General features: G+C 38.3%; 1 protein-coding gene across 4 annotated transcripts in view; it reads right to left on the bottom strand.

Annotated features, from left to right (window-relative positions):
* LOC127575420 (heparan sulfate glucosamine 3-O-sulfotransferase 5) overlaps positions 1-4,304 on the bottom strand; it is a 214,180-nt gene extending 209,876 nt beyond the window's left edge. For all 4 annotated transcript variants that reach the window (XM_052025273.1, XM_052025275.1, XM_052025277.1 and 1 more), the window contains exon 1: positions 3,713-4,304. The gene's annotated coding sequence lies outside the window, so the exon portion shown is untranslated. The remainder of the gene's footprint in view (positions 1-3,712) is intronic.
* Between the last annotated feature and the right edge of the window lie 19,233 nt (positions 4,305-23,537).

Here is a 23,537-nt window from a genome sequence, read left to right as displayed (position 1 = left end):
CAAGGCTTGCATTTATCTTTTTTTTAATTACAATGAATTATTTTCTGATGTATGCTTAAATCCACATGTGCTTCCAGTAAAGACTTAACATTACATTCTTGGTAACACTGTGAGACACACAGCCCTAATTGAGCTTCATAGACAGCCTATTCAATTAATGAACTTTTTCTCATTGTGTGTGTAAAATGGATTCCATTGTACAATGCTTCAATATAAACGTTCAACTACAAAAATGCAAAACCATAAAACCCAATAATACGGAATACCTTTTTTTCAGAGCCATTATAATATATTGGTGTTAGCTGAAGAATAATAGAATCTCAATCTCCTGTGACTTGAAACAAAACCAAGAAGCAACCTATAAATTTAATTGTGTAATGGGGGATGGGGTCTTATGTTCCTCATTGTGAAACACATGACTCCACTTTTAGTCATCCGCTCTATATATGTGAACACATATTCCTGGTTTAATAACTGAAAAATGATAACCTGCTTAAAAAAATAATCATACAGAGAAGTAAGCCAGCATTTGGGGGATTTATTATATTTCAATGTTGATGTTAAATTGCTTGTGGAGAAAGATTAGAGTTGACAGGTTGAATTTTTAAAAAGTTGTTTCCTTCTCTTCCCCTTCATCAAAGTTATCGAGCGTGATTCTCGCTGAAAGGAGCTGACAGGTAACAATCCCAGTCCACTCTACATCTGCCCACTAGGAGGTGTGTAGAAGGAACCTGAGTTCCTTTCCCTCTGATTTTTTTTGTTCCCCTGTCTGTATGAAAGATTTTGCAGAATGGCACAATTCACGTTGACAACCCACTACACAGGGAGCTATTATATCAACTACCATATTGTAGATTTTCACTGTCCCAAAAACTATACAAAGTCATTTCCAACCCACAAGTTTAGGGTACAAGCTGAGCAAAGATATATTTTGTGGGACATGTAACTGCAACAAAGAATTCCATGTTATCTTGGTCAGATATGTTTAGTATTGCTGCTAACTGATTGTCACTGTTTCCCTGGAGAACAATCATCTTTAATAGATCTCATATTATGGTCTTATCCAATGTTATTGTTGATCATTGGTGCCCATGTGTTGCCATTGTTTTACACAGACTTTTCATACTCACATACTTAATTATCATTGTCTAGTCACGCCCCCGAAGCAAGCAAATACCCACAAGTCTATTGTCTCCATTGAAGGCAATACAATTGAAATTCCAACCAAATTTATTGTTAAAAAAACTTTTGATTTTACAGGAATTTTATACCACCTCCAGGTTTCTGCGAGGACAGCTAATAATGAAACCGAGAGTGGATTCTTATTACTGCCTTTCTAAGAGCTTTCTTTAACAATCAATGCTAACATGGTCTTCAATCTTACAATTTCAGTGGAAAATACATTATTTTAAAAAAAAGAGCATACATGGCTCAATGTCTACATCATATAAATTGACACTCGATGGCAGTGTCAGGGGTCATTTTGGTGTGACTCCCTCATTGGAACTTTACAAAATGGAGACTGCATCTAGCTATGTTACTATTAAGATTTTTCATCTTGTTCATTATTAAATTTGTTAGATATGCACTTTGAGCCAGCAATAATGGTCAAATATTGTGGGTTCCCTCCATTCTACATTTGGAAATGAACCTTAAACAGAGAAGAAGGGGTAAATGGGAGATTACAGTGGAAGTCATAAATATTTAAGCATGATTAGTGTATGCAAAGGGAACTGAGTGATGCAATGGGTTCAAGGTTGGCTTTTCTTTAATTAGTTCAAAATTCTGGAAGAATCAAATGTGAGCTAGTTTGCTCTACCTTCAATAGAGTTTTGTGCAGACATTAGCTCAGAGCATAAAGCTAGCTCTAATTCAGGTAAGCACTATTAACGAGCTCACAGAAGATCCAATGAAGTGGTTGGAAAACCCACAGTGACATTGTTTAGTGGAATTAGTACCAAGGCTTGTAGAATGGAGGGAACCCACAATATTTGACTATTATTCCTGCCTCAAAGTGCATATTCGTGGTATTGATCATAACAGAAATATTCCTCACCTTGAGAAGCTCAAGCATGTATACAGAGAGTTGATCACACTCACTCAGTGAACTGAGTGAAGGAAAGTGTCAAATTTAAATGTTTGTCTTAGATATTTTAGCTGGCCTCAGATGGGGGGCAGTAGGGTATCTTGGGATGAGGAGAAAACTAGCTGAGGACAAGATCGGGCTCAGCTGAGATGCCTCATCTGGTTGAATATCCTGCCAAACCCTCTGCAGACAACCACATATGAATCACAGCCAGTTGGACAATGCACCAGAGTTTCTGGCAAATAAACAATACCTTCAGGAAAGGAGAAAAAGATAGTGGAAAAAGTTCACATAAGATTGCAAGTCATGTTATACAGCATTCACTCACCACCATCATACTGTCTCCATTTTGAAATTCCACCAGTATTAACATATCAGAATAAAAGAGAAGTGCAAAACTATTTTTCCAACAACATAAAATTGTTTCACTCTCATCCTTGTTAGCTCTGCAGCTGGTTAAATACACTTCAGTTCAGAATGACAATTCACATCTAGCCCATGGGAGGAGCATTTGGGACAGAACTTGGACTAAACAAGGAATATGAAGCGAAGGTGAAATATTCTTTGGTTCACCGAGATACTGCAAAAGCACCAAACTAATACCACCCATGCTAGTGACAGAGAGGAGCATTAAGTATTACCATATCTCAAACCCACTGGTATGTGATGGGCCTTCCCCACTATAATACCAGCGATCTCCCGAGGTGGCTTTTAAAATCTTATTCCATTTAAACCACTTCCCTGGCGGCATCACCCCATTAAGCCAATCTGTGATCTGACATATTTAGAGTCATTTTCCAAGCTGTTGCAAACATCTTTTAATTTAGAAAGTCTATTTAGGACTTCACTGTGCCTCACTGATTTCAGTTCAATTGTTTCCTTAGTCAGTAGAGCATTTCATTTTGTTTCCTGAAGGTCACTGCAGGCTGGCTCACTAGGAGCATACGATCTTTTCAGCTGTGCTGCATTCTGTGCTAGTGTCATTAAGATAAATGGAACAATGCATGTGCATGCCTACTTTCCCATTTACAATTATTGAAGCTATTATCATACAGAGCAAATTAGACCATCACTGAATGAGCAGCTGGAAAAAACGCTGCAAAAATATAATTTCCCTTTTGTTAAGGCAGGATAGCAAACATACATTTCAAGCAGGCTCACAAATAATCAAATGCAAATGTCAATATGTTAAATAAAAATAATACAGCTTTCTATGAAAAATGTTGTATGTGGATTGGAGCTAAGTAAGGCATACAGAAAATGATATCTATCTTGGCAAACCATGAGTTAAGCTCTCGTGTACTAACACTGCAAAGGTCATGCTAGCTTTCCTTTGGTACAGGCATTGCAATGCATTAGCATTGTGGCATAAACAAGCTTCTCTCAGTACACATGAGCCCCACACACAACATTCCCTCCCATCACCACCCCACATACACACACAAACGCACAAGCACACATATATATCTTGTACCTGCTTGTCAAAGTGCTGAAACACCATCAGATTTCCTGAACTTTCTGCCATTGCTAATCCAGACCATTTAACAGCTATCAAAGTCTCTTTGATGCCAAAAATAAATCCCTTTTTATACACCCCAAAAAATAGATTTTTATTTTTGTGCTTACCTATTAGGCATCCTCCACAGGAGACGGCTGATGTTTGTCTTGACTGATTCAGAACAGAATATAAGGGAACCTGAGTTTAGACTGAATTTTCCCAAATCCCACAGAGGCTGACACCAGGTGCCTCACATACACATATAAGCACATTATGAGCAGCCTCCTGCCTCTCAGAAGTGTCCATTCTCATTCTGAAGTATACTGCCTCTGCTGCTGCTTCTCCTGCTTCTCCTGCTGCTGCTGCTGCTGCTGCTGCCTTATTTTAGTATTCTGTTAACAAACCAACCTTAGTCTTCACTGCAGCTACATGGATATGTGTTAGTACTGTCCCAGGCAAATAGATGCTCAGGCTGCACTCAGCAGCTGCCTCTCTCTCTCTCCCTCTCTCTGTCTGATGCTGTGCAACTACTGGCTTATTACACTTCCGCATCTCCAACCACTCATGCTGAGTGGGGAATAGGAGGTCTTTGGAGGTACGTATTGTCTGGAGCCATTAGAAGTAGACTTATGGCAGATAGCGTACACAGCCTGCTGCTAGGGCTGGACAGCTCTTCTGGGACAGGCTGCTAGCTGCTTCTGCATATAGCTGAACAAAGCTGAGTTTGTTATTTTCTTCTGCGTCACTGGTAAAATGAAAACACATTATCAACAACAATATAATTAAAATAAAAGCCCACTAGATTAAAGGAGAGGAAGGGGTGGAGTTTGGATAAATCAGTCAGCACTCAGCTTTCACCCTGAACAAAATGACCTATTAGGTGTCTAAATTTGTCAGCATCATTTATTCATGTGGGGATTACAATGTTTCGTCTAAGCCTGAGGGGGGATGCTCAGTAGTTAAAGTTGTGGTACGAGAGAGTCAAACTAATAATGTGATACTTCCAGTTCACAAAGTTTGATTTAAAGGGTAGCATTACATTCCCTTTGTAGATCTTACAATTCAACATTCAGCTAACTGTACAGTTTCATTGTGGAAGTACAGACTGAAGAAAGATAACGGTTGGTGATATAGGGTCATTTTATATTCATAACTATACAAAATATACATGTAATAAAAAAACCAGTCATTCATTACACATACTGGATATTTAAAAGGAAATTAATTTTTATGATTGATTGCCATGTGCCGTCATTTACTGTCATGATACTAAATTTCAGATGATCCCAAATATTTCTGTTTTATTCTGTGTCAATTACATTTAAGTGTGTTACATGTTTTTAAAGCATGTACTTAGATTTTGAGCTGCATATTGAACAGTAAGTCCAGGAGACACTTATGTTTCTAGTGACAAGTAGATCTTATGAAGCAAAATGAATGCTTCCCCTAAAGCTTTTATTAACATATAAATAAAACAGGTTCTATTCAAAAAGTCAACTTAGACTCACAATTTGCTGTCCTGAAAATACCACCAGTAGGAAATAACAAAAGTTAATTTATTTTGATTCAAAGAAAAACATGGCACAAGAAAGTTAATGTAGCTAGACCATTCTTCTATCAGCTTATTTCTTATTCTCTGGCTAAATCCTGCAGCATTAAAGGTGGGAGAGTGAGTTTTATTCTCATTACAGTGTTCTTTATGTTTCCAAAGGAAGCTGGTTGGTGAACTCTTAGCAGTATAAACAATTTCCTCTAACTCATCATTACTGATCTGCCATAATGAGTAATGGCTGTAGACCAGTTTCATTAGCCAGTGATTCAACAAACATGCACCCAGACTGAATTCAAGATAACTTTGTGCTCTTTATGAATATGCAATCATTTTAATGATAACAATATAGTAATGGTATTACATGATATTACACATTTACATTTGCTTTGTAAATGTGTCCCTAGATAATGAGTTCACTGTTCTGAATGACAAATGGAGTAAGATTAGGATCCTACTGAAGAGTGCTTGATGAGTGCATTGGTCAAAGGAGGAGAGTGATCAGTTATACAGCTATGGTCATGTTCTGCAGATCCAACAGTGGTTCACTTCAATCTATCAATCACATTCCTGATGATTTTCCCGTTTTCTTTACCAAACCACTAGGTGGGGCATTCCACACTAGGAACTGACACTCCAATATCTTCTGCTTATTACAAGGGCTTTTGATGAAACACATAATTTAATTTGATTCACTTGAAATTTCCTGACAAATCTTTTTATTCCAAAAAAATTTCATAGGGAAGTGTGGGACCTTATAGTGGGAGATACGATAGTTTGTCTAACCTTGCTTATTCTTTGGTGGGATCAGCAGCTGCCATATTATTGGTTGTAATCATCATCAGTTTTATTTTTAACACAGGTTAGATTCCAAAAGCTTTGTAAAACTCAGATCCATAATGCCACTTCCAAAGAGCCATGTTAGTCTTCTATCAAGCTATCTGAGTGAAGGTATATAATATCCTTGCCATTTAACTTTTGTGGTTTAGATGAGTTTTGGCTCGGTTTAGTCTAAGTTTACCAGCAATATAGTTACATAGAGTTATGCAGCACAGAAACAAGGCTATTTGGTTGTCCACATCCACGCTGACTAGTGGGTGCTCATCCATATTAATTCCCTCTTTCAGCAGTTGGTCCATAACCTTCTATGCCTAGGCAATTCAAGTGTTCATGTAGACACTTCTTAAATGCTGTCAGCGACTCTGCTTCCACTACTCTTTCAGACAGTGTATTGCAGGTACTCACCACTCTCTGGATGGAAAAGATCTCCCACAGATCCCCTCTTAATCTCTTATCCCTTACTCTTTGTGAAACCTTTGGCGCAAAGAGACAGTCCTGACAGACAAGAAAAAGAGAACAAACAAAGGGCTGGATCTTCCACTGTGCATAAGCCATCTGATCCCTCCAGTCACCTGCCCGAGGCTCAGTGAGATCTCAGCCACAACCTTCTTGTAGGGAACAAGGTTCCCAATTGATTGATGAGGCCCAGTGTGTTGAAGACCCTCTCCCAGTGCAGTAGCTGGTACTGCATCCAGATGGCTTTGACAATCATTGAGGCCCTGTCTTTGGCTTCACTGTTTAGTAAATATTTTTTGATATTCATGAACATTCAAAAGCACTCAGGCACGACTGAAAAATAAAAACATGAAAAATATTTAAATTATTTAAAATCATATTCAAACCTTAAAGCACTAAAACATTTAAATAAAATTAAGAACCGAACATATTTAATTAAACAAATTCAATCAAATAAAACAGGTCTATTTATGGTTCCATGTGGACAGTGATTTCTTCCCATTATTTTATGAGCCTAAGAACTGGGAGATCTGAGGAAGTCTCTGTTGTCCCTTTAAATTACACAAGGTGCTGTGCAGGTGTCCCAGAAACATTACTAAGTGGGACAAAAGACCAGGTTTTAGTTTTCCCTGAGCCCTTAGTCTCCACCCAATTAAGTGAGTATAACTCATATAAGCATAAGATGATGGTCAATCTCCAAAGACTATCACAGACCACAAGAACACAAGAAAATAAGAGGAACAGTTGCCCACTTGGCCCCTTAATTCTGCCCTACCATTCAAATTATCATGAATGATCTGCTTTAGAGCTCAACTCCTCTTCTGTCCCAGTTCCACAAAGCCTTCAATTCCCAAATTCACATTCTGCATTTGTCTAAGCTTTCATTTTTGTTTTTTTTCATGATGCTCCGTGTGAATTTGTAGGATAGAATCTTACTTTCAGTGCTTCTGTTTTCAGGATGAAATTGGTGAAAACTCTACCAATTTACCAAGGGGGTGTCAGTGCCCCAACCTGGAGATGCTTTAAAATGTCAGTGCTAAATATAAGGTTCACTTTCTCTTCAGCCAAAGTCAAAGTTGAGTTTATTGTCATATACACAAGTACATGTATGCACAGGTGCAATGAAAAACTTTCTTGCAGCAGCATCACAAGGCACATAGCTTCAGTGCCCTGGGTGAGCAGGTAATACAGGCATTAGGCTCCTTAAAGATGTAATTTACGGACCCACTGCCTGTTGAAGGACCACTATTAATCAATGTGTCAGTGGTGAGTGGGGCAGGTCCTGGCAGCTCACCCCCAATTTGCTAATGATGTCCATGCATTGATCCTTGGCCTATTCAGTTCGAACGTTCACAAGACACTACCATCACTCAATGTTCATCGTTTTTACCTTTGCATCTTTTGCAGGTGTTTGTGTATCTGTATACCTGCTAATTATATGATTATGCTATTATTGAGCAGAGTCCATAGATTATTCACAAAATAATAGTGACGATGCTTTCTTCATAATGAAAGAAGATATCTTCTTTGCAACAAATTCATTAAGATAAAAATGTTGACGATTTCACTATGCAAAATGCATACAAATTAAATTTTTCCTGATACCTTATAAGTGTAACCTTGAAAGAGTACCCTTACTGTATCAATATATATCTACCTCATACCCTTTCCCAGGGCAGAGGAGTCTAGAACTAGAGGCTACAGGTCTCAGGTGAGAGGGGAGAAATTCAAAGGAGATCTGAGGGGTAAGTTTTTCACACATAGAGTTTTGTTCATCTGGACCAATCTGCCGGTGGAAATGATAGAGGTAAATACAATTACAACATTTAAAAAGCATTTGGATAGGAAAGGGATAGAGAGATGCAGGCCGAATGCAAGCTAATAGGACTAGCGTAGATAGGCATCACAGTTGGCATGGATGAGATGGGCCGAAAGGGCCACCTCTGTTCCATTCAATTCTATGATTCAATGAGTAGGCCATTTCCGTAGTGGTTTCACAACACTTCAGGAAAATTATTGGCTTTTAAATCTTTGGCTGTATTTTGATCCGAACCCTGTAAAATCTAACCATCTGAACATTCATTTTTAAAATGCCAAATGTGTGTTTCATTATCACCCTTGTTGTACAACGTGTCTCACTAACCATAACATCCATGATCCTCCTGTTACTTTCAAAACTGCCAAGGATAAAAGTCATGGGAACTGCTTAGAAAATTGGCACACTGATCTGAGATGACATTCCTGAAACTAGATACCACATGTTCATTACAGATTGAAAGTCTTTCCATTTAGGCTAATCATATTTATTTCCAGCCAGTGCCTTGTTTGTGCTGGTTACAGAAATGCAACATTCAAGGTTATTAATGTAAATTGACACATGTCAGAATACTACCTTGTGGATTTTGTGAATTAGAGGGACTAACTAATCTTTATCAAATAGGAGTTAAAATATATCATTTAGAGGAGTATCAAGTAGTTTCATTATCCATATGCATGTTTTGTTTTCTAAAGCAAGTAAAATAAATTTTAATAAAAGGAAATCACTCAGTGAATATCAATTACAGTTTAACAAAAGTACCTTTCCCAAATATGAAAGAAGGAAAGAGACAACTTTAAGATATTCTAAAGCACATTACATTGTAATGTAGAAAGAATCACAGACACATTTGACATGGCAATATCTCACAAACAGGGCGGATAAAAAACACAAATAATCAGCATGGGTGATATTGATTATGGGTCAATCTTGTACAGGATATTGAGGTGGAGGACTCCTCCATGTTCCTTTTCGCATTCACAGAAGAAGGTAGGTGGGGTCTGGGAGATCAAGGAGACAGAAATGCACCATCAGTAACATATGCTGACAGCAAGATATTGTGGCGTACGTACATGATACTCTACTTCTGAAATTTGGGATGGATTAGGATGGGAGAACACTGGGATGCATCCACAGGGATGGATTGGGGTGGGGGGGCAGGGAGAAAGCAGACACGCTACTGTCCAATGTTCTGGTCACCGTCCACAAGATGATATGGCCCTATCCACTGCCATGAATGGCCCCGTACCACTGCAAGTGATGAGCCCATCAAGGGATCAGTGGTCTCAGCATCGTGCACTGAGGCAGATAATATATACTTTCTGTGATCTTCGTTGGTGCTGCTGTGATCAAAGATGGAGGACAGAAAATTGTCGGCAAAGTCTGTGAGCGAAACGTCGATGTCCCAATGGGGACACTTTAATTTGCACCTCCATACCAATTTACAGAGGGGTTGCTCACTGTTTTACTATGACGTATAGTTGGAGGTCACAGATCAAACCTTTATCAGCCAGCTTTTGTCAGAAAATGTAGAAGTGGTTGTTATGCACCAGATGATGTCATTATATGCACATCTGAGACCAAATAAATGTTACATGTGAAAAACTGAATCGAGCTTGGAATTCCACAGGCCAATTTTCCATTAGTTGCTAATCAAAATGATTATTTAATCTAACATGTGCAACATGGCTTGCATGTACATAATGTGCACAACATATATCTCATTTCCAGAAATATATGTATTAGAAAAGGAAATGTCATCAGTCGTCAATCTCCATGATGATATTTGTTTACAGGACAATAAAAATGATCACAGTGAAAAATAACAGGTGTACTTATGCCAATAGATAGCATAAGTGACTAACAACTGGGTCCAAAGTATTCCTTTGTGCATTTGCAGGGTATTCCTGTCAATCAACCTTCCAATAAGAGCATCACCCTCTACAGATTTCTAGACCGTGTATGACTATGTCTAATGTCTTACTCAATCTGGTTAAAAAAATGAGTCTGAAGCAAGAAGCATCAATGTGAATATTTATTTCAATGTCAAATCAGTTTTGGAAAGACATATCTAAAGAGGGAAAGAAAGAAGGGATGAGGCGGGAGAGAAAGAGAGAAAGAAAGATACAGAGAGAGAGAGAGAGACAGATAGAGAGAGGCAGAGAGGGAGAGATTAGATATGGATAGAAACTTTTTTATCATATTGACAACAAGCCAGGGTAAGTTGTGGTTAGGCTGTTGATGCTCTTTCCTTCTGAGTTAGAAAGTTCAAATCCCACTGTAAAGATCTGAGAACTAGTATCCAGGTTGATATTGCAGTGAAATATTCAGGGATTTGCTGTTTTTCAGAAGAGATGTTAAATTTGATCTCCAGTCTGTTCTCTCATTCAGACACTAAGAATTCCATGGCACTGTTTCAAAGGAGAAAGGGAACATTATTCCTGACATTCTGGTTAACTCGAGCAACATTTGTCATTATCACTTTGTTCCTTTTGGGAGCTTGCTGTGTGCAAATTGGCTGTCTTCTTTCTTCAGAAATAGTAAAAAACTGAAGTAATAAGACTATATAAAGGTTAATTGTGATCGCCAGAGAAGTTGTTTGGCATTCATTTCCTTTGTTAAATTGATAATTATACAAGAAAGAACAAGCCCCAACTTATTCTGGTGTGTTTAGTTTTGGAGAATATGATAAGAATAGCAACTGTGTGCAGTTTCGCATATGTGAGTTAGACATGCCATTATTATATAAAATCTGGAGAAATTCCAAATTTTCACATTTAACCTGTGCACATGTGCTGCTGTCTAATTTTCATATAACTGCTCCTGCTGTTTGCGTCATTGTTATTTCTACAGCAACATCAACTCATTATGTTTTGGTTTTAAATTGGCAGAGGTTAAAATATAATTTGCTATTGTTATTCTCCTTTATTGGCATTTACTGAGAAAAGAGATGTTGTTTGCATTCAAACAATGGCCCAGAATTTCTGCCTACACTTGTCACACTTCCTAATCACTAGGCTCAACAATTACCTGGAGCAGATCATCTAGCAACATCATTAACAAAGCAGTTCCAATATAGCTATTGAGTTCCTGCACAGTGAAGGGCCTTCCAGTTGATAATGACATAGTATGTCATGTCCTGAACATGCCCTGGCTACACAAATGCTTTGACAGCTGGTTTCACATGCTCTTAGGCTTAACCAGCAATCAAAGATGTCAAGGAATATGAATATTTGTGAATGTTACTCAATCAAAATCATTCAAAAATTATTAAAAATGAATCAAACAATTATCTCCTAAAACAATGATATTTACTGAAGTTAAATCAATTAAGTTAAAATCTGAAATCACCTGAAACATACCAGGTGTAACCTGGCACAAGTTTCAAAGGCAGATTTCCCAGTTTAACTCTGTGGGATTGCAAAAGTTTGGAGTGTTATTGTTGGACTCCATTTCCTCCATCCTTCAGTGGTACAACTAGGCTTCTCTGTGTACCATCCATGAGATGCACTGCAGAAAGACACTAAAACTTCTAGTACTGCATCTCCCAAACTCATACACTCTACCATGTAGACAGACAAGGGTAGCGGATGTTTGAGAGCACGGTCACATCTGTGTTTCCCTCCAAGTCATGTGCTATCTTGTCTTGCGAACATATCATTGTTTCTTCATTATCACTGAGTCAAAATCTTGGAACCACCTGTCCAACAGCACTGTGGAAGCACTTTCCCAAATAGACTGCAGCAGTTCAAGAAGAAGCACACAATCACAAAAACACGAATGATTGAGGATAAGAAGTAAATACTGGGCTTGCCAGTAATGTTCATATATAATTAATGAATAAATGTAAAAAGAAGTTGTTTTAAGTGGCTCCATTTTAAAAATGAAAAAGGATCTACTATTGGATCCCAAGGTGTTTTCCTCTTTTAGGAAATAAGTCCATTTTAAAATGGAAATTGGGATCTATCTACAACCTAAGTTTGTATTTTTGGTCATAACTGATTAGTACCTCCATCACGCACACTTCAGTCAATTCCTAGGGTGATGAGATTGCAGAAGTAACTGTCATTCATCATAATGGTAACATTGAAGCTGAGATTCTGCATCCTTAGCAGCTCAATAGTTCAGACTCATTCAGGGCTGGTCCTCAAAATTTGTTAAATAATCCATTTGTTTGAACATTTGTTTGAACCCATTACAAAGTGGTGATACATTTATATAGCCATCGTTCCATAATGGTATGTCTTATTCAGGACTTTCATTTTATAAACAATACATTTGCTTACTTTATCACTTTGCTGAGCAATCATAATCATATTAATAATTAACAAGATAGCCAGACTATTTACATGTTTGTCATTACATCTTAGCATCAGTATCATTTGTCTGACTGAGAGGATGGTTTGTAGACAAATTCTCAGAACTCTGCCAAAGCCACTGGGAAATGTATTAAGACAACCCCAGACTGTTGAATCCCTAATAGAGAGAAATGAATGGATCAACTAAATGCCTTCTAAAGATGGTAGCACATCCTCTGGGAAATAATAAACTTAATTCTGCTCCTCAGCAGAATTGAGCTTAATGCACTATATCCTGATTTAACTATTAATGCAATGATTTATAATGGTTAGCTTTGGTAATCAATATTCCCCTATTCTTTGTACCAAGAAAACTTTTCTATTGATTTTTTTTCTTTGATAAACATTATACATTTATCTGAAATAGCAACAGAAAATGTTTGGAATACTTATCAGGTCAGGCAACATCTATGGTGAAAGAAACAGAATTAACATTTCAAGTCCATGACCCTTTATCAGAGCCATGTTTTTCAGATGAAGGATTCTGATGAAGGATCATTGACCTGAAAGGTTAACTCAGTAATGTTAATGTAAATGATCCTGAGATTGACGGGCTGACCTAGAAAGGATATTTCTTCTTTTTGGAGAATGTAAATCTAAGGATCACCATTTAAAAAAAAGTTGTCGCCCATTTAAGACTGAGAAGAGGCTATTTTTGTTCTCTCAGGGGCTGATATTTTTTGGACATTGGAATCAGAGTCTGAATATTTTTAAGGCAAAAGAAAATAGATGCTTGGTAAGCAAGGCGTGAGTAGATGGGATTGTAGAGTTAAGATTATAATTAGATTAGCTCTGAGGGACCAAATGGCCTTTTCCTGCTCCACTTTCAAAAGCATCTTTCTCTCTGTAGATATAGCTTGACCTGCTGAATATCTCCAACATCTTCTGGTTTTTATTTCAGATTTTCAGTGTCTGCAGTATTTCATCTTTTCCATTGCATCGACATAAGCAAGTCTTTATCCCCCAAACAATCTGATCATTGTGAACAAATAGTTTCCATGTGCAGATGTTTTCAGGCCTTAGAACCTATAATCAGGTTGGGTTTGCAGGAAGTATAGGTGACATTAAGTTAGGAGGCACAATAAATATAAGTGAGTGCAGGAATCTAGAACAGCCACAGAAGGACCACTTGTGTTGAGAAAGCTATGGCAGATGGGGTGCAATGTGAAGCAATGTGTGTTCATTCACTTCAACGCAAGAAGGAGAAATGAGAATATTTTCTTTAGGTAAGAGGAAGAGTGTGGTGAAGATCACTATAAGCTGTGCAGTCATAATAGTAATAAAAAATCAATGTCTAATGGAATCTTGGCCTTTTTCTTGGGGGAGTAAGAATACAAAATTGCGGAAGTGAAGCTTTTTGTTTTGGATGTTGAACCTTTGCAAAGGCACATTGAAGAATTCCAACACAGATTCACTAGGATAGTATCAAGGCCTAAAAGGTAAATTATGATGATATTTTGCATATACAAATTTGGTAGGCTAAGAAAGTACTTAATCAAGGAAAGACAATAACGTAGACAGAGAAAAAGGAGGGCCAAGGATTTTTTTGGCATTTGCAGAGGTGCGTTAAAAGTTCGCTGCCCATTTGAGCCAATGACTTTGCAGCTGCACAGTAAACAGGCTAAGAAAACCTGGCTGGGCTAAGAGTACTTAGTGCCAGTCTTTGGAATAACATATCTAGTCTCCAGGCAATGCTCTAAACAAGTATTGCAGTGAGAGTAACATCATTACCCCAAGACCGACCCTGAGAATGGAACATCTGGGCAAATAAAATTCATGCTGAAAGATGCTTGATTGGATATCTGGACTACTGAAATCTGATCCAGAAAACAATGTAATGATGTTGCATTCGCATTGCCTTCTGTGAAACTTCAATTGCCACTGAAAAAGCAGTGCCACTTGACTGAATTTTTAACCACATATCCTTTACTAGGAAAATCCAAAGCAAAAGGGAAGAATCTTAAAATGAAAGTTAAGCCATTTAGAAGTGCAGTGAATAATCACTTTTTCACCCAAAGAATAGTGGAGTAGAGAAATATAGAACTCCCTCCTCTACAGATCATCAAGTAATTATAATTTTTAAGACTGAGATCAATTATTCTTTGTTAGGTTAGTATTTGTTCATATTAAGAGATAGGGAATAATCAAGGAAATGCTGTTGATCTAACTGAATGCTAAAACAGGTTCAAAGGGCTGAATGCCCTTTCCCTGTTCCTGTGTTCTTAATTGCCATTAAAAATACATGATCATTTTATCTTACCATTTTACATATGCATAGACTATTTATGTATGAATTAAATCAGCAATTTTAACTTGTTCTGTCAATTTCCACTCCAAAGGTTCCCAAGGGACTCTGCTCCTTTTAGGCACCACCTCCTTTGAATGGATAGTTGGTTAGTGCAACAATCCCCAATGCAGTAATGTCTCTTGTTAGAGCTAGGATAAGATGTTTTTAATCCCAAATACATTGATTGATTTTTCTCACAGGAGAAGGCCAGGCCCAAATAGAGAATAGCTGAGATGTTTCCACACTCTTATCTTGTAATTGCATATAAAGGGAAAGTCTATTAGCTCCTGAGTAAAGTGGCAACACAAAGTTATTGATAATGAATGGAAGGGCAAATATTAGCCATAGGTATATCAGAAACATGGCATGTTTCTGACCTTTGCATTGTTCTTATTTGATCTCAAGATTCAGGTAACATCGGCAAGGCTCCATTTACTATGCATCTCTAGTTCCAGTGGAGAAGTCAATGCAAACCTTCTAATGATACTTAAGGAATATTTACCCAATATTAAGGAAAGAACTATGAAATATGTTTAATTTGGGAATGGCTTCTGATTTGGAGGGGAACTTGGTCACAATGTGGGTGTTGGTACTCTTGTTCATCAAGTCTATTTTATCAGTGTCTTCTGGTCCTGGAGGTTATAGGGCTAGAAGATGCTAATGAAAAGGCTTTTTGCAGCAGCGCATCCTGTCGATTGACAGCCACAATATTTGTCAAAGTTTGTGAATGGATATTATATCCAACAGCAAGGGCATTAATCAAGCCAAACTGCTTAGCAGTGAGCTTCTTCAGTGTTGTTGTACCTGCACTTATTGAAGTAATGGTGAGTAATCCATCATCCTTCTGATTTGAAATTTGTAGATAGAAGAGAATAGAAAGGATAACTCAGCAAATAATCTGAAATTAGACTTGAGAATCTGAACAAGTGATGTGGAGAAGGAAAAGAAGAATGAAGGTGAATGAATGAAAAATAAATATGAGAAACCAAGAAAAACTTAACAATGATTGTTATATCATCATCAGAATAATCATAGATACTCATCAATTTTCAAACATTTAATTTACAAATTTCCGTTGTAACATCATTGACGTTTTGGGTATATGCCTTCAATTTGTGAAATTAATTTTCACTATAATGAATAGCGTTACCACTGTCTGCACAACTAAAACATTGTATCAAAATTCCCACAATGCACTTCACTGCTTTTTCAATTTATGAAGTGTCACTTAATGTTATGTTTTCCAGGAAAGCAATCCTTTCGTAAATCAGGGAATGGCTGCAGATCAATTTTCATTAGCCGTATCAGCGTTAATAGCATGGTAACAACTCCACATTAATGTCGGTAAATGTACTGTCCTGTTAACGCCATCACATCAGCTACAGCACAAGCCAACATTATTTTTGAAAGGGCCTTCCCTAAGGTGGCAGAATTCCTCATCTTGTTCCTCCTGCGGCCTGTTGATTATGCAAGCCAGGGTCCAGTGGTGTCATTAGGATACCATGTGAAATGTGTCAGCCGCGTTTGATCTATTCATATGTCCTGGTGCTAAACATCCAAAATAGTTATACTTTGTGAAGCCATTGGAAGCTGCTTGTGGAAGTTTTGGGAAGCAAATTTAAGATTGGCAAAAGAACCAGAGGAGCAAGTTGCTATGATCTGGATTGCACTGTCAGATAGTAAGTTGGAAACAAACGTAACAATAAAATTCAAAATGGAATTGGATGTATACTTGAAGATACAATTTTCAAAGAGATGGCACAGGCATGATGAGTTCAATGAAGCATTTTTCTGCTGTTCGTTGGTGATTAGGAGGAGCAGGGGAGAAAAATTGCTGCAGGATACTATTAGCCCTGGCTTGTCTGCCTCAGCAGTCATGATCTCCCCTATTATCCCCAGTCTCACCTTACTCCAGAATACTTATTGATGCGCCTTTATTATGTCAACTAGAGAAACGGAGCTGCATCAAAGTCGACTCAGAGGATGCAGCTTGGGCTTCTCACCTACTTGATGGGCAAGTATTTGGTCTTCTAATGAGCACCCCAAAGTGTAAAGTATAAAGATTTTTAACCAAAACCTCATTCAAGAGATACAATGGGTAGATTAGTGCTCATGGTAGGTACTTTGTACATGTGCTGAGGGATAGGGTTGATGGTTAAGCAGTCTTTTTGAACTTTGTTGCTGTAAGTGTATGTTGCATTCCTTTATCACATCAATTCCCACTAATGGCAAAACTACAGAGGATTCAGTCATCTCAAGCAAATACTCTAGACCAGCTTTCAAATTCAAATACTTCTGGCTGTGGTTTTGAAAAAAGGTCAAGATTATAATTGGCTTAACTATTGATCTCAATGTCCCTTGGGATTGCTGTGAAGACTCCATGAATATGGCATTGGCTGGCTTGCTGACCTTTGTCTTCACATTTAGCATTGGTGCTTTCAAATCTTATGGTGTCAGTCAATGCCGAGAATCTGGTCCAGTTGCTTAGAAAAATAGCTATGAAAGGATCTAGCTTTATTAATCCAGAATCTTTGACCTATGAATTCTGTTCTAGGAATACCATATGGTGTTTGGTAAAACCATGTATGGTGGAGTTTGAGGAATCCTCTTGTGCTTTTAAAGCTTGATGGCTTTAAGATTCTAAGGATAAACTTCCAAGACCATCTCATTGCCAGTGACTGGAATCTCTCTCTCTCTCTTGCTCTCGCTCTCTCTCTCTCTCTCTCTCTCTCTCACACACACACACACACACACACACACACAGTACACACTTTCATTTAGCACACATTCTTTGTGAGTATGTTATTTTTCAGCTGTACTGGGCTATTGGAGATTGAGGACTGATGGGTCACGGTTGTAAGATTATTGCATATAAAAGAAGTTCCCTGAGCCATCTGCAGATGGGTGGTTTTGGCTACTTTAGTTCAGAAGCATGGGGCATTGGTGATGACATAACTGGAAAGTTCTCTGTTTTTCATCCTACAGCTGCCATGAACATCAGCTGTACATGGGTAAATGAATCATTAAGTCAGTATTAAGTACAAAATACAATGTTTTGAACGTCAGCATGCAATCATGAAATACAGTAACACATTTTTTGTTTCAAAAATTTATTTTAAGTGAACTATCAGGATGCAGGCTATAAATAGTCCACACTCAGAAAAGGGAGGATCCCCTGAGGACAACTATCCCTAATGCTATGTGTTTCTGGGACTCCTGTGCTACCTTTCACAAAGACATCATCACTTCTTGCCCAATTATTTCTATTGCAGCCCAATTTGTGGTCCTCCTGTTGTTTGTACTAATAGCATAAGTACTCCCAGATCAGAAACATGACTCCAAAGTGCTGACACAGTCATGCTTCAGGACTATATATGCTTTTAAATTCAGCTTCTGAAGATCATGAGCCCCAAAATTAGTCTGCACCAAAGACAAAGAGGTTTCCATTGTGTTTTTGATGCAGTCAAGGCAAAGGTTAGGGAAAGATTCCCTTCCACTGCAGAAAGCCAAACAGCCATTAATGTGATTGTTAAAAGATTTTTAATGTTCTCTCCAGAAGTAAAATGCTGCTGTAATAAATGTTCAAATTAAAAATTACAGCAGCTATCTTTAAATACCTATGAAATGAACAAGATATCTCTTACCTGTTCCTCCTGCAGCTGACTTTGATCACTCAGAAATAGTTCTTCTAGAATGAAGTATTTTCATTCTATAAATCCCCAGATAGATATTCCACTTCTTGGTGCATGGTTTAAGGTCAAATTAGCAATGCACCTCAACTTGTTATCAGCGAATTTCAGCTCTACCACCAGGATCAATGAAAAAAAAGCGAGAGAAGCAATGTCATCTGTCATGCAGTAGTCTCAGGACTTGTGGATTTGACATTTCATGCATTGAAGTCCAGACTTGCTGCCATTTATATGTGCTGTCATTTGCCATTATATGCGAGAAAAATTCCACTTCATTTAAGGCTTCTCCTTCTTCGTCAAGGGAGGTGTCAGTTTGAAGTTCCCCACTTTTCACCTGACACTGTTTTTTGAACATTGGAGTTTGCTCAGGAAAAGGTTAAAGAAAGGATGGCTAGATCCACATACCTGGACTACACTTGTCCCTGTCCTGGCCATATGCCACTTGTGCCTGGTGTCTCACTGAATGTACTTTCCTCCTCTGCAGCAGACATAATTAAGCTGGTGACTGCAGGTAACTGCCTTTTTCTCCTGTTGCTGACATCTAGCCTGACCAAGTTGACTAATAGAATAAAGAAGCTCTGTAAGATCAGAGTGAGGGGAGGGAGCAAGCAAAGGGAGTGTGTTTAAACTACCCACAGCTTGTAAATCAGAAGAAATTGTGGGATGCAAGGAAGGTGGATGTGAAGTGGAAGGTAACAAATGAATATGCCATCATCTTCAACGATCTACGTGCTGTCACTTGCCACGAACTCAGCAGTGACTTTCCAAAGATGGTCAACACTTTCTCTCCACAGACTACTGAGATAATGGGTACATGCTTATTTCTATGGGCAGTGATTTATCCCTCTTTCTCCTTCAAGAGAGTGGAAATGTGTTAGTGAGTATGCTGCCATATGCCTGGGTGATGTGGCTGTCACAGTTAAATAACTGGCAGTGTGCGGAAGCTGCAAGATGTGGATGTGTGAGGGTATGAAGAGGTGGATGGATGTCAGGGAGCAGTCTGATTGATAGGGAATATCTTTGAGTTACAGAGATGTTTTGGAATGATAAATGTGTAAGGCTAGTAGTGTAGTTGTTGAGAAATATGAACTGATGATATCTTTGTGAAACTTCGCTTCACATCTATGCTCATAAATATTGTGCAGCACTACATCCGTTCCCTTAGTACTTCATCTCTAGCATAAACCAGCAGTGTGACCTCTTCCCACTGCTGTTTCTATGGATGTTAAAGGGATCATGGTGTCGAAAGTTTTGCAGGAACATGATGCTAAGTTAAAAGATCAGGCATGGGTGTCTGAATGGCCTGCTCCTGCTTCTACTTCACATGTTATTATTTTCTAATGTGGATTTAGATGTGTTCCTTGGACAGCATCAGAGCTTCCAGAAAGTTCCCCGATCTTGGGGAATGACTTCCACCAGAGGCCGCAGGCAATGTGAACCTTTGCTTTAAGGGACATGGACATTGATTCAATCAGCACCAGCTAGTTTCAACTGGTGCTGACTGGTCTCGAAGTTGTACTCCACAAATATGGGCAACACCAATAACACTGTGGTCAGTGCCGGCCTGTTACTGCAATGTAATAGTGAGATGGGGCCACATATATTTGTGGGTTTGCTGCTGAGTCAAATTAAATATCCATTACAGTTCCAGTGAAAGTTTTTCAATGCTATTCAATTTCAATGACACAGCAAAAGTGAGCATCACCCTACAGGTTCATTTGCCAGGTAACTTGAGGTACAAAATCAAACAATCTCTCTAACCAGCTGACACAATTGTAAAACATCCTGCTTAAATCAGAATGTTTTATTATCATTTCACAGTTTGCTGAGGAATAAGGGAACAAAAAAACAAAAACTAAAAAAAATGATTTTATGTGACAACTGTATCTTTGCCGATCACCTCTCCTAGGTAAGAGGAAGTTTAGTGGTTTGTAGAATCCTGCTCAGTTTACTGAACTGTAAATACTGTGTTTTTCTCATATATATTTATTCCCGAGTGATACAAGGTATTTGTTTAACTCTAATTTTTGATTCCCCACTTAAGAAGAGCTTGCTTTACAAGGTTACTAAATATTTGTGAAAGTTCAATGCTGTATCAAGTAGTAGTTTTATCTCCAAATTATTGACTGCATGTGGTATTAGTTAATAATAACTACATAAGAAGTGCAAATGGAAAAAGACGATAGTGAAGTTTATGTTGAATCTGATGTACTATTTGGCAGCTGCTGAGTGGAAGTCTTGATTTGCCTCATTTACCAGCTTACCAGGACTACTATATAACATGTGAGCTGCTTATCAGTAGAGCTAATGCCTGTTTTTCAAATCCGGTTGAAATGTGTGTTCCCAACTAAAGAAATATGATGATTGGCATTTTAGATGTCTAAAAGGTTTTCGTAAAAGGTCATTGATCTGTAAGATTGACTGCTTCCCTCTCAATGAATGCTGCCTGACCTGTTGAATATTTTCCAGCAATTTATGATTTTATTTCATTCAAATGGTCAAAGCATGACAAGCTCTTAAATAAACAGCGTGAGCAAAATCGATAGCCAATTTGTGAAACACTACTACCACAAGGGAGTTTTGATGCTGCTCTCTAAATTCATTAAAATCTAAGTACTCTCATATTAACTGAATAACAGATGAGGTTTAGAATAAAGGTGGATCTAGTAGATTACACAATTAGCAAAGTAGATTTATCTCCTCTCTGTTCTTCAAGATGCATGTAAATGCTTGGCATGGCAACAGAGGAGGATTAATTTAAAAGTGATGAAGTATTAAAGAAAAGACTAAATCAAACTGTGATAAAAATATAACTATAAACATCTCTAAAACGGATGGTGCACTACTGCCCAACTGTTATTAGTTACAGGGTTACTTGATTATAATCTACTGAATGGAGATATATGTGGAGGATTCATACAGTAAGCATTGGGAAATTGACTTGTTGTACTTCATATATGAATTGATTATGCATTTCCAATGAGCTGTTCAACTTCTTTGAAATTTCAAAGATCAAATTCAATGAGTAGAATCAAGATGGCTCCCAGTAGAGTAATCTTGTTAGTCCCAATCCCCCAGAGGCTATCAGAAGGGTATTTTACCTCAATGGAAGATGTGGTTGCTTGCATCATTATTGGCACTCACTGATCAACACTCATCAACACTATGAAAGGCGTTGATCAGATGGGGAGTGTGCATGGTGATGGGAGGTTTAGGGGTTGGGATGAAGGTGTGGATAGTGGAAATTGCAAAATATGTGTACAACTGACTCAGTAAAGGAATTCCTGTTCAGTTATTTTGATTGGTGGTCAGTCCAGTCAGTTTCCCAGGTGGGCACCACTTTTGCCCAAGAGCAAACCTGTTTATCCCAGCAGCTAGATCACTCAGGATTGCTGGGACCACGCCATAGGAAAATCCTTTCTTATGGCTGCAATGCTCCCCAACTCTTCCCTGTCCACCAACTGAGCATAATTAGAGCAATAGAGATTTGGGTCCCAAACAGATTCTAATGCAAATTTGTAGATGTGCAGCATGCTGCCTGTCTGGGTCCCATCCAGTGTCTGGTTCACACATACAGAAAGCACAACACTGGCCTGTGGAAATTTAGAGCCACCCCCTCTCAAAATGTTTCGTACTGTGCAGCAATGAAGTTACTGGTATTTTCCTCTTCAGAATAACAAGGTTATAAAACTCATGATGTCTTTTCATATTTCAATGTATTTTTTCTGATTATATTTTTATTTTGGCCTCTGCTAATCCTTGTTGTCCTGTATCATGGAAGATATTCTGAACAATGGATTTTCCTTTTATCAGTGGGATTGTATAATTTGCAAAACAAAAACATTCAATACTGAGATTTAATGCAGAAGCTGCCAATATTACCTTCCTTCAGAAATAGCCAGTCTGGCCTTGGCAATCTAAGAAGTTCAAATGCTTGCCAGTCAAGTGGAACTAATTTCATCTTCATTTTTTGGAAGTTCAAGATGTTGCAGTCGGAATTAATATGTTAAGATTCCATGATACTCTGGGAAATGTTTCCAATTGTTGTAATGTTAACTAAGTTGAAACAATTTGGTCATAAAGAGTTTGTTATTTTGTAAAGCATCAGTGAAACTTTACTCTCTTTGTACAGAATTGACCCTTATTTAAAAGGAAGCAACCAACCTCAGTTCTCGTCACGAATGGGTATCATTTTCTGGAAGGTGTGGTCAAAGCTGATTGGATAAATATTGAGAATAGAGGAGGATACCACATTATAGGAATAAAGTACTGTAGTTGGATTAATTTGGTTGCCTTGGCAAAAAGCAAGCAGGGACTCAATGAGCCAAATCAGTTATAAAAGTCCATGGCCTAGAAATTGAGTGGTGTCGAGTAGGCAATGAGCCTGAACAGTGGGGACCACACTTGCAGACTTCAGTAGCTGAACACGTGTGTAATGAAAAAAGCTTTTCCTTTACATGCTCTGCCATCATCCATTGAACCAGTGAGGGAACATTGAGTGGACATTCAGCAGCAGATTGGTGGTCAAGCCAGCAGGATGGGGGCTGGTCAGGCTGACAAATTGGTGGGGGAGGGATTGATCCAAAGGTTGACAGCAGGGAAGGATGGGGAGAGCATGGCAGGGGAAGAGATTTGGGTGGTGGTTTGGTAACTGAGCCAGCAAATTGATAGGGAATGGACAGGTTGTCTTAAGATGATATGTTGCGGTGCCTAAGCTTGTATCTGTTGGAGTTTAGAGGAGTGAAAGTGGATTTGAATAAAACATGTAAGATCCTCAGGAGTCTTGACAGGATGGATGTGGGAAGCATGTTTCTTCTTGTGGGAGAATTGAGAATCAGGATCACTGTTTAATCCCATTTAAAGCAGAGATGAGGCATTTTTTTTTGCAGAAGGTTCTGAATTTTGGAATTCTCTTCCTTCAAGGGGGATGGAAGTAGTCTTTGAATACTTTAGCAACA

The sequence above is a fragment of the Pristis pectinata genome, chromosome 10 (genome assembly GCF_009764475.1).
Source record: "Pristis pectinata isolate sPriPec2 chromosome 10, sPriPec2.1.pri, whole genome shotgun sequence".
In the NCBI taxonomy this organism is placed as follows: domain Eukaryota; kingdom Metazoa; phylum Chordata; class Chondrichthyes; order Rhinopristiformes; family Pristidae; genus Pristis; species Pristis pectinata.
The sequence above is the reverse complement of the archived record's forward strand: the minus strand, read 5'-3'. Positions and strand labels throughout refer to the sequence as shown.